Below are 12,490 nucleotides of genomic sequence, written 5' to 3' on the forward strand. Positions count from 1 at the left end.
CAGCTTGAACATTATGAAGATTGAACTAGACACTCAAGGTGGAGAGGAGTAGCTTGTTGTGAGTGGCCAGTCATGCCACTTGGGGCCATGGTGAGGTCCCGGCCTGAACTAGTGATGACCAATGGTTGTCCATGAATAAAGGAGCCAATCACTGGGCGAGTAGGCAGGACTTCTAGGTTAGATGGAAGGAGAGAGGAGGAAGCAGGAGAGAAAGAGTTCTCTTTGGAACTGGGACAGAGGAGGGGTAAGATGTAGCTGCTAGAGTTTCCTAGTGTCATGGCAGATCCTTGTGGATCCACCGTCAGAGGGATCAGATTTTAATAGGGTGTACAAGATCAGGTTTTAGTTGTTGTGCCCAGAGATTGAGTTACCATTGTTTCTGAACTAAGTTTGTGTTGCATTTTCATTCATATGTCTACTCATCTGGGTTCAACAGAGAAAGGTACTGTGGCCAAGTGTGAGTTTTCCTGTTTTCCCCCACAAAGGCTGTGGGGAATTTAAAGCATGGGGGTGGTGCAGTAGTGACTCTCCAGTGCCAGTGGGAATGTAGTGAGATGGGTCATTCATAGTCAGAATCTCCAGGAAATAAAACAGATCGGACATTGCCTGCCAGTGCATGACTGGCCAGGCCACCGGGGCAGAGGTAGAAGAGCTGGAATGTGCAGGGTCTTCCTTTTTTGGAGGGGGGGGTCGAGAAAGCATTTCTCTGTGTAGCCCTGGCTGTCTTGGAACTCACTTTGTAGACCAGGTTGGCCTCGAACTCAGAAATCCACCTGCCTCTGCCTCCCAAGTGCTGGAATTACAGGCGTGCAATAATTCCTGCAACTGCTTTCAACTTCGACTAGGCAACAATGGTGCTGGCCTCGATGACAAAGGCATGAGTGAGACAGCCCTGAGGTTATAAGAGCATGAGATCAGGAAAGTTGGCCCAGGCCCTCAGAGGCTGTAGCATTTTGGAGAGTGGGTGCTGCACCGACTGGGCAGCACAGTGGAGTTGGTTCTAGAGGCATGGGTGTGGGTTCTAGAGGCATGGGTGTGGGTGGGGAGAGCCAACCCTGACTCCTGCTCACAGCAGCATTGGGTGATCAAGCCAGAGCAATGCTGGATAGCTTACCCTGGTGGTACAAATAAGGGAGAGCTGGTGGACTGACCAGCTCAGCTACCATCCAGGCTCAGATGCAAGGTTCCGAATTGACCCACCCCCAAATCTATAGCATCTGCAAAAGGTGGTATGCATGAAAGGGCCAGTCCTGGCCTTCCATCTTTCATCCATGGTCCATGCCATCAATATAAAAGAGAAGGAAGCTGGTTTTGGAGTGGTATTGATGACTGCAGACTCAGAATTGTGAAAGAGGGACACATATGGCAAGCTGGTATCAAAATTCATATTTACTTTTTATTTTATTTAATCTTTTGTTTGTTTGTTTGTTTTGCACTCTAGATTTTATTCCCCTCCTGGTCTACCCTCTGACTGTTCAGCATTCCAAACCTCCTCCCTGCCCCCTGTCTCCACATGGATGTCCCCACCGCCTACCACCCACACCACAAGACCTCTAAAATCCCTAGGGCCTCTAGTCTCTAGGTTAGGTGCATCTTCTCTGCCTGAACCCAGATCCAGCAGTCCTCTGATGTATTTGTGTTGAGGGTCTCATATCAGCTGGTGTGTGCTGCCTGTTTGGTGGTCTAGTGTTTGAGAGATCTGGGGGGTCCAGGTTAATTGAGACTGCTGGTCCTCCTACAGGGTTACCCTCCTCCTCATCTTCTAGCTTTTCCCTAATTCAACCACAGGGTTCAACAGTTTCTGTTCATGGTTGGGTGAAAATATCTGTTTCTGACTCTTTCAATTGCTTGTTGGCTCTTCTGAAGGGCAGGCATGATAGGTCCCTTTTTGTGGGTGCTCCATAGACTCAGTAATAGTGTCAAAATTCTTATTCTGAGAATATATGTTTATTCTCCACATGGGTATAAATGTTTACTCTGAACTTTTCCCTTCACCCCAGAAAATACTACTTTAAGACAAGTACTGGCTTACTTATACATGATTATATAGAGATTGGCACAATATTGAATGAGGTGGCTGTGGGACAGCCTAAAACAGATTTCAGTAGAGCAAAATTGTTTTGACAATTGCACTTGGAGCTCTCTCTCATTCTCTCTCTCTCTCTCTCTCTCTCTCTCTCTCTCTCTCTCTCTCTCTCCTCTCTCTCACACACAGAGTTTTACATATGTGCCAGGCTAGCCTAAAACTCAATGTGTAGCTCAGATTGGCTTTCAAACAGTGGTCCCCTGCTTTTGCCTTTCAGGCCTCTGTCAACACAGTTCTTACTGTGAACATCTCTTCAGGGATCAGGGGATAGGCTCTCCTGAGAAATGGATTCATATTGCTCAGTGCTGAATATCTCTGTTATCTGCAAAATCCTGGCCCTTTAAGACAACCTTGAACAACAAGAACAGCAAAGAAAATTAGCTTGATAAAGTTACTACACATTTTTTACGCAGGAAATTGAATATAAAAATCTCTGGAAAAGTATAAATGGTTAAAATGTCAGTTTCCCCTTGTTTTTACGTCTCATTTAACCCTCAAGAGGGCAGGAATAGTTTGCCTGGTATTAATTTTTAGTGTGTCATTCTTTGGTGTGTGTGTGTGTGTGTTCATGTATGTGTGTTTCTCACATTGAGAAAACAAAAGACGGGCCTCCTTGACCACCATGGAAAAAATGCAACACACAACCCCATCCCTTCCTAAGGGATGGAAAGCCAAAGGCAGCTTAGATCAGGATGGTGAGGAACTTTTGTCATTTCCAGAAGGAAGCATGAGTCACAGTGTGTTACATTTCAGAGGACTGAATCAGATCTGTCCAGGAAGTGAGTTCTCAGACAATTTAACTTAGAATCACAATGGAATTTAATTTAATGCCTGCCTTCATAATTGTGTCTTTCTCTAAGATGGCTGCAAATATAGACATCCCAATTAGTTCACTAAAAGAACAGTAAGTAATTTAACAGTTGAAGTATTCTAATCTACTTTTGAGGCAGCCAAGCCTGAAAATTATAATTAATATATATGGTTTGGAAAAGAGAAAATAAAGTGGTTAAGAGAAAGAGGGAAGACACTGCTAGAAAATCTATTAATAACTGAACAAGGATGAAGTTAAATTATAGTGTCCAAAAACTTAAAGTATTATGGGCAGCTAAACTTCTTAATAAACATCAGTGTTTTGTTTGTGGCCATATATACCTGAGAAAAATCCTTCCAAGTTCTCAAATTACTCATGGCAGCAAGAATTGGTTTTCTTATGCAAAGTTTCAGTGAAACTTCAAAGTACTGCCAAATGCTCTACATACTATTTCAGTGAATTATAGCTATGACCAAGATCTTAAGGAGGAAGAGAAATATTGACTTGAGGATCAGTGGAAGCAGGACACTGTTTTTAGGTACTGTTATGGTTTGCATATGAAATGTCCCTAATGGGCTCCTGTGTTTGAATAGTTGGTGCCAAGCTGCTGATACTATTTGGGGAGTTTGCAGAATCCTTATGCTATATGGCCTGGCTAGTAGAAGCTGGCTAATGTGGGCAAGTCTTGAAGGTGTCAGCTGCTCCTGGCTAAGCTATCTGCTTACTGACCTGCCAAGGTATGAGAAATACATTCTCAACAATAAGAGACTATTATTTTGTCATTTTCCTTGGGTTTGTGATAAAATACTGTGACAGAAGCAACTTAAGAGAAAAAAGGCTTATTTTAGCTTGCAGTTAGTATGAGGGTACAGTCCATCACCGTGGGGAAGAAATTTTAGCAGGAGCTTGAGATAGCTCATTGCATTGTGTACATATCTAGGAAGCAGAGAGTAAGGAATGCTTGTGTTCCACTGTCTTGGTCTTTATCTCTCTGTCTTTCTCTGCTCTCTCTGTGTCCCTTTGTGTCTGTGCCTGTGTCTGTCTGTCTCTGTCTCTGTCTCTGTCTCTGTCTCTCTGTCTCTCTGTCTCTGTCTCTCTCTCTCTCTCTCTCTCTCTCTCTCTCTCTCTCTCTCTCTCTCTCTCTCTCTCCTTTGTAGGTAGTCCAAACCAGGCTTAGGTAATGGTGCTGTCCACTTCTAGGATGGGGTTATCACTCTTCTGTTACTGTAATCACATTACTCCATCACAGGCTTGCCAAATCTAGCCTAGTCTATATAATTCCTCATAGGCATGCGCAGATGCTTGTCTCCCAGGTGAGTGTAGATCTTATCAACTTAATAATCAATATTAACCATCATGTCTGTCTTCCCTGAAACTAAGCCAACATAAATCCTTTCTCTTTCTTTAGCTTCTGTCAGACATCATGTCATTGCAATGAGAAAACCGATAAAGCTATGGGACACATAGAGGAGATAGTGGCAAGATACCAAGATGGGATGTGTTTCTTGAACTGGTTGGGAACTATTATGATAGTTGGGATAAAATCATTAAAGGGTGATTTCAAATTAGAATCTGAGAGTAAAGAAAAACTTTCACATTATCATTTCAGGGGCCAATGCTTCTAATCTCTACTGTATCTTGAATGCTATGAGGGGCTTGTTAGTAGTTTCTTGTCCTTGGTTTGCCTCACAGTTAACCACTCACTGCTGTTGATCTTGGAAATTCTGTCTGGGGCAGTTAAAGTAGAAAGACCTTAGGAACATATATGTTCATAGGAAGAAAGGAGAACGATGAATGTATGCTTCACTTGGAGGAATTTAGAGTGGGGACATAGATTCACACACACACACACACACACACACACTGTGGCCTCCATATCCATTTGGAACAGAAAAAGATGACAAGCTCTCTAGTCTTGGTTTTATTGCAAACCTGTTCTTCTGCCCTTATACAGATATGAAAATACATCATCACTTTCAGGATTCAAAAGACCATTAAAATTTTTCTCTTTGGGACAGGCTTAAATGGAGCCAGCATATGTCCACTGGCTGGGACGATGGAGGTGATCTTTTGTCCCATGCAACTTCTAAGTACTTAGTAGACCACACTATTTTCACTGCTGAGATATCCTGGTAGTACCACAGAAAGTATGGTGAGTAGATCAGGAAATAGAAAACAAGAAGATACTTAATTTGGAGGCCTAGTTCTTTTTTTGTTTGTTTTGGGTTTTTTGTTTTGTTTTGTTTTTTAAGACAGGGTTTCTCTGTGTAGCCCTAGCTGTCCCGGAACTCACTCTATAGACCAGGCTGGCCTAGAACTCAGAAATCCGCCTGCCTCTGCCTCCCAGGTGCTTGAATTAAAGGTGTGCACCACCACCGCCTAGCAGGAGGCCTAGTTCTAAGTCTCTAGATTGTCCCAGTAAATTATGAACTTAGGAAATCCCAGCTCGGGCTCCAGTGTGGTGATTACTAGAAGGAAGGCCAGGACAATAGAAGGATTTAGTGCCATTAGGTACTAAGTGGGAAGAAAAGCCATCTTGCTCTGCATTTTACCATATATGTTTTAGGGGCTTTCCTCCTTCTTGACTATTCTTCTCTTCCTTGGCTGTAAGCTGAGTACAACTGGAAGTTACCTCCTGCTCTTCTTACCTGCTCCTAGCACTACTTGAGCTATACCTTTTTCCTGTTTTATTTGGACTATGTTCTGTAGGTAACTCTCCAATAACTTCCACTTTATCCTTTAATCTTGCAGCTTCATGTTTTTTTTCCACGATTCTCCACCTGTGTTCACACTCTACCTAGTTAAATATTGGATCTTTAGAGAGTCCTTCCCTGATCACCATCTACTCCCCAATATCCATTCTCCTTTATTCTACTTGATTTCCTCCCATAACACTTAAAATAAATGTCTGTAATTAGTTATTTGAATGTTTAAAAAAAGCTAGTTTAGAATAGCTTTTAGATCTACAAATCTAAGGATGCAAACATAATATATTGATAATCCAGTTTCTCCTGTTGGTGAATTGGATTACTGTGGTGCATTTGTTAGAAATATGGATCCAAGACTGATCTACTACTAAGGAATGTTAGTTTATTCAGATTGACTTGGTTTTCTTTGTCATAAGCTCATCCAGATTTCTACATAACATTAAATATAATTCCTTAGTTTCTAATTTTTTCCCTCAAGCCAGGGTCTTACTATGTAGCTTTGGCTGGCTAAGAACTCTCTATGTAGATCAGGCTAGCCTCAATCTTATAGAGATCTGCTGGCCTCCACGTTCTTGAAGTGCTGGGTTTAAAGGCATGTACCACTATTCCCGGCCCTTAGTTTTGTGTTATTGTGACTGTTTCTCAGATTTTGCTTGGTTTCAATGACCATGACAGTTGTGGAATGTCTCTCAAATTGGGTTTTCTTGGTTACACCTGGGAATGTGATTTTTGAAGGAAAAGAAATATAGAGGCCAGGCCCCATTCTTCTCCAATTGTATCAAGAGCTGTACTAGTGATCTATTGCTGCTGATGTTCACTTTGATTACTAGGGCAGTTTGTGAAGCTTCTCTCCTAGAAAGCCCCTTGCCCCAGCTTTTTTTGCATTTACTTTCTTCTTTGTGCTCTGGAAATAATTCACTTCAAATTAAAAGGGTATAGAGATAAATTCTTCTTCCATATGAAATAAGTTTAGAGAAGGAGGGGAAAGAAGAGATTTATATTTGTGTGTGTGTGTGTGTGTGTGTGTGTGTGTATGTGTGTGTGTGTGAAACAGGATCTCAACGATATAGTCTTGGATATCCTGGAACTTTCTATCCAGACCAAACTAGCCTCAAATGCACCTGCCTCTGCTTCCTGAGTGCTGGTCTAAAGGAATGTGCCACTGTGGCTTGATGGACAGAGATTTTTGGTTGTTGGATTTCCTGTTGTGTTCTAAATCCACAGGAAAGCACCAGACACATAATATGTGCTCAGTAAATGTACTTATGGAATGAGTAAAAGTCTTTACTCTTGTTCTTCCTCTCTCCTTTATTATCCATAGTAAAGTTTATAAAAGTTATGTAGGAACATGTGTCCCAGGCCTATATGAAGGTCCAGGCCAACTTCTCAAAAGGATAGGTTATACATCCCACTTTAATAGAAGAAGGATACCATGTGTAGAACTCTACTCTAGTACATTCAACTGCTTTTTTTTTATGGTTATTTCCTTAACTCAGTCCATGTTACTTTGATAGAATTTTAATTATATAGAGATTTTATACATTCCAATTTTGGAAAACTGGAAGAACAATGGCAGGTTATGTAGGGTTTTCTTAAGTGTATTTTAGTTTTCTTATGCTGCTAACCAGAAAGTTGTTTTATTTTACTGTTTGATTTCATTCATTTTATGTTTCCTATAATAAAAAGGAAACAGCTCTATCTATCTGCCTGTCTATTTATATATCTATCTAACCTACCTATCTATGTCACATACAAATCAGTGTGTGCCCATCTGGTGCTATGTAGCTCCCATCTTCTGTACTTCCAAAATTTAAACCCTCATAAAAATCTCAAGAGCTATAGGAATACAGACAAAGAGATAAACAAAGGTCATTCTTTAGGGCATGCTCTTTAAAATTTAGGATGCATCCAAATCACCTGGAAGGCTTTTAGAAAAACATTGCTTTCCATTATCCCCAAATTGCCTGATTCAATATCTTTGGTATCAGATCTATGAATTTATATTTCTAATAAGTTTCCATGTGATGGTGATCATGTTAATCTGGACATCACATTATTGTTTTAAGCAAAAGAAGTAAGGTGTTTAAATTGCTAATAAAGACCTTGACAAAGGTGAATCCAGGCGGCCATCTTCACTACCTGCCGGGGCGGAAAAACATCACTAGGTACTGTATTATACTGAGCTTAGGATCTCTGGGGGTGCAAAGCGCCAGGGTTCTGCCTGAGCCCAGGACCTGAGCACATAGGCAGTTCATCTGCTAGCCAGCCGGTCTTGGGGCCTCTGTCCTACTTAGAAAGCAGCAGAGGGAGTGACTCCCCACAACCATCTTTGCTGCCTGCCAGGACAGAAAAGCATCACTAGGTACTGAATTATCCCAAGTTTAAGATCTCTGGGATAGTTTGAAGAGTATTGGTGATAGGTCTTCTTTGAAGGCCTGATAGAATTCTGCACTGAAATCATCTGGTCCTGTGCTTTTTTTGGTTGGAAGACTTTCTATGACCCCTTCCATTTCTTTAGGGGTTATGGGACTGTTTAGAGGATCTATTTGGTCCTGATTTAATTTTGATATTTGGTATCTGTCTAGGAAATTGTCCATTTCCTCCAGATTCTCCAGTTGTGTTGAGTATAGGCTTTTGTAGTAGGATCTGATGATTTTTTTTAATTTCCTCCATTTCTGTTGTTATATTCCCCTTTTCATTTCTAATTTTGTTAATTTGGATACTGTCTCTGTGCCCTTTGGCCAGTCCGACTAAGAGTTTATCTATCTTGTTGATTTTCTCAAAGAACCAGCTCCTAGATTTGTTGATTCTTTGTATGGTTCTCTTAGTTTCTACTTGATTGATTTCAGCCCTGAGTTTGATGATTTCCTGCCTTCTACTCCTCCTGGGTGAAATAGCTTCTTTTTGTTCCAGGGCTTTCAGGTGTGTCATTAAGCTGGTAATGTATGCTCCCTCCATTTTCTTTTTGGAGGCACTCAGGGCTATGAGTTTCTTTTTGTTCCAGAGCTTTCAAGTGTACCATTAAGCTGCTAGTGTATGCTCTCTCCCGTTTCTTTTTAGAGGCATTCAGGGCTATGAATTTTCCTCTTAGCACTGTTTTCATTGTGTTTCAAAGATTTGGGTATGTTGTACCTTCATTTTCATTAAATTCTAAAAATTCTCTAATTTACTTCTTTATTTCTTCTTTGGCCAAGGTATCATTGAGTAGAGTATTGTTCAACCTCCATGTGTATGTGGGCTTTCTGTTGTTTTTGTTGCTAATGAAGACCACTCTTATTTCATGGTAATCTGGTAGGAGGTATGGGATTAGTTTGATCTTCTTTTATTTGTTGAGGTCTGTCTTGTGACCAATTATATGATCGATTTTGGAGAAGGTACCATGAGGTGCTGAGAAAAAGGTATATTCTTTTGCTTTAGGGTGAAATGTTCTATAAATATCAGTCAAATCCGATTGGTCCAAAGCTTCAATTAGTTTTACTGTGTCCCTTCTTAGTTTCTGTTTTCCTGATCGGTCCATTGAGGAGAGAGGAGTGTTGAAGTCACCCACAATTATTGTGTTAGGTTCAATGTGTGCTTTGAGCTTTAGTAAAGTTTCTTTTATGAATGAGGGTGCCCTTGCATTCGGCGCATAGATGGTCAGAATTGAAAGTTTTTCTTGGTAGATTTTTCCTTTGACCAGCAAGAAGTGTCCTTCCATGTTTCTTTTGATGGATTTTTCCTTTGACCAGCAAGAAGTGTCCTTCCATGTTCTTTTGATGACATTAGGTTGAAAGTCAATTTTATCTGATATTAAAATGGCTACTCTGGTTCATTTCCTGAGATCATTGTCTTCCAGCCTTTTAGTCTAAGGTAGTTTTTGTCTTTGACACTGAGGTATATTTCCTGTATGCAGCAAAATGTAGAGTCCAGTTTCCTTATCCAGTCTGTTAGTCTATGTCTTTTTATTGGGGAATTGAGTTCATTGATGTTAAGAGATATTAAGGAATAATGATCATTACTTCCTGTCATTTTTGATGTTATATTTATATTTGAGTGGTTATCTTCTTTCGGTTTTGATGAAAGAAGGCTTTTTTCAGGGTGTAGTTTCCCTTCTTGAAATGGAGTTTTCCTCCTACTAATCTTTGTAGAGCTGGGTTTGTGGAAAGATATTGTGTAAATTTGGTTTTGTCATGGAATATCTTGGTTTCTCCATCTATGGTGACTGAGAGTTTTGCTGGGTATAGTAGTCTTGGCTGACATTTGTGTTCTCTTAGGGTCTGCATAAGATCTGCCCAGAATCTTCTAGCTTTCATGATCTCTGGTGAGAAGTCTGGTGTGATTCTGATAGGTTTTCCTTTATATGTTACTTGCCCCTTTTCTCTTACTGCCTTTAATATTCATTCTTTGTTTAGTACATTTGGGGTTTTGATTATTATGTGACGGGAGTTATTTCTGCTCAGGTCCAGTCTGTTTGGAGTTCTGTAGGCTTCTTGTATATTCATGGGCATCTCTCTCTTTAGGTTAGGGAAGTTTTCTTCCATAATTTTGTTGAAGATATTTGCTGGCCCTTTCAGTTGTAAACCTTCACTCCCATCTATACCGAAGAAACACTATCCGACTCCTTCTACAAAGCCACAATTACGCTGATACCAAAACCACACAAAGATCCAACAAAGAAAGAGAACTTCAGACCAATTTCTCTTATGAAATTCTATGCAAAAATGCTCAATAAAATTCTTGCCAACCGAATCCAAGAACACTTAAAAATGTTCATCCACCATGATCAAGTAGATTTTATCCCAGGGATGCAGGGTTGGTTCAATATACGGAAATCCATCAATGCAATCCACTACATAAACAAACTCAAAACAAAAACCCACATGGTTATTTCATTGGATGCTGGAAAAGCATTCGACAAAATTCAGCCTCCTTTCATGCTTAAAGACTTGGAAAGAACAGGAATTCAAGGCCCATACCTAAACATAGTAAAAGCAATATACAGCAAAACGGTAGCCAGCATCAAACTAAATGGAGAGAAACTTGAAGCAATCCCACTAAAATCAGGGACTAGACAGGGCTGCCCCTTTTGCCTTATCTTTTCAATATTGTACTTGAGGTACTAGCTCGGGCAATTCGACAACATAAGGAGGTCAAAGGGATACAAATTGGAAAGGAAGAAGTCAAACTATCATTATTTGCAGATGATATGATAGTCTATCTAAGTGACCCAAAAAATTCCACTAGAGAACTCCTACAACTGATAAACAACTTCAGCAAAGTGGCAGGTTATAAAATTAACTCAAGCAAATCAGTAGCCTTTATATACTCAAAGGATAAGCAGGATGAGAAAGAAATTAGGGAAATGCCACCCTTCACAATAGCCACAAACTGTATAAAGTACCTTGGGTGACTCTTACCAAACATGTGAAAGACCTGTATGACAAGAACTTCAAGACTCTGAAGAAGGAAATGGAAGAAGACCTCAGAAAATGGAAAAATCTCCCATGTTCATGGATTGGCAGGATTAATAAAGTTAAAATGGCCATTTTGCCAAAAGCAATATACAGATTCAATGCAATACCAATCAAAATCCCAACACATTTCTTCACAGAGTTATAAAGAGCAATTCTCAAATTCATCTGGAATAACAAAAAACCCAGGATAGCTAAAACTATTCTCAACAACAAAAGAAATTCTGGGGAAATCAGTATACCTGACCTCAAGCAATACTACAGAGCAATAGTGTTAAAAACTGCATAGTATTGGTACAGTGACAGGCAGGTGGATCAATGGAACAGGATTGAAGATCCAGAAATGAACCTCCCCACCTATGGCCACTTGATCCTCGATGAAGGAGCTGGAAACACTCAATGGAAGAAAGATAGCCTTTTCAACAAATGGTGCTGGTTCAATTGGAGGTCAACATGCAGAAGAATGCGAATAGATCAATCTTTTATCTCCTTGTACTAAGCTCAACTACAAATGGATCAACGACCTCCACATAAAGCCAGACACCCTGAAGCTAATAGAAAATAAACTGGTGAAGACCCTTGAGGATATCGGCACAGGGGGAAAGCTCCTGAACAGAACACCAATAGCTTATGCTCTAAGATCAAGAATAGACAAATGGGACTTCATAAAATTAGAAAGTTTCTGTAAGTCAAAGGACACCATCAAAAGGACAATTTGCCAACCAACAAATTGGGAAAAGATCTTCACCAACCCTACATCAGATAGAGGGCTAATATCCAATATATAAAAAGAACTCAACGCCCTAGGGGAACTTTGCTCGGACCTTGGCCTCCCAGGCTTTTGCCTGGACTCAGGGCCCGGGTGACAAGGCTAACCTAGTGTGCGCCAGCCCGGTTGGGGAAATCAGCTGCCCAGCGGAGTGAGCGGAACACAGGGGAGGTCACAGCAACATACACCTTCGGAGCTCCCTGGGGGTGCACACGGGTTCCATCTGGCCCACAGACACAATCTGGGGCAAGGCCTCAGGCAGAAGCCCTCAGGTCAACTCTCTCTGCTTCAGATCAGCCTGGGTGGCCGCACCACATCTCCAGGTCCCTCAAGAGGCTAGTGGGGGCTTCCGGGCGGCCAGCTGGGAGAAGTCGGTGTGCTCCAATAAATCCTGCGGGCCCCAGCGGGAGCCTTCAGGTGCCTGCTTCGGGATCTGAACAGCCTGGACAACAGCACCCTGTCTACAGGCAGTGCAGAGTGTAAGCTGTGCACCAGAGGCCAACGGGGAAGGGGCAGCTTGCACTGGTGAGTCCAGCACTGACAAGACCAAGTAACACCAGTGAGAGCTAGATGGCAAAAGGCAAACGCAGGAACGTCACTAACAGAAATCAAGGCAATATGGCAACATCTGAACCCAATTCTCCTCTACCAGCAAGTCCTGGATAC

The sequence above is a fragment of the Apodemus sylvaticus genome, chromosome X (genome assembly GCF_947179515.1).
Source record: "Apodemus sylvaticus chromosome X, mApoSyl1.1, whole genome shotgun sequence".
Classification (NCBI taxonomy): Eukaryota; Metazoa; Chordata; class Mammalia; order Rodentia; family Muridae; genus Apodemus; species Apodemus sylvaticus.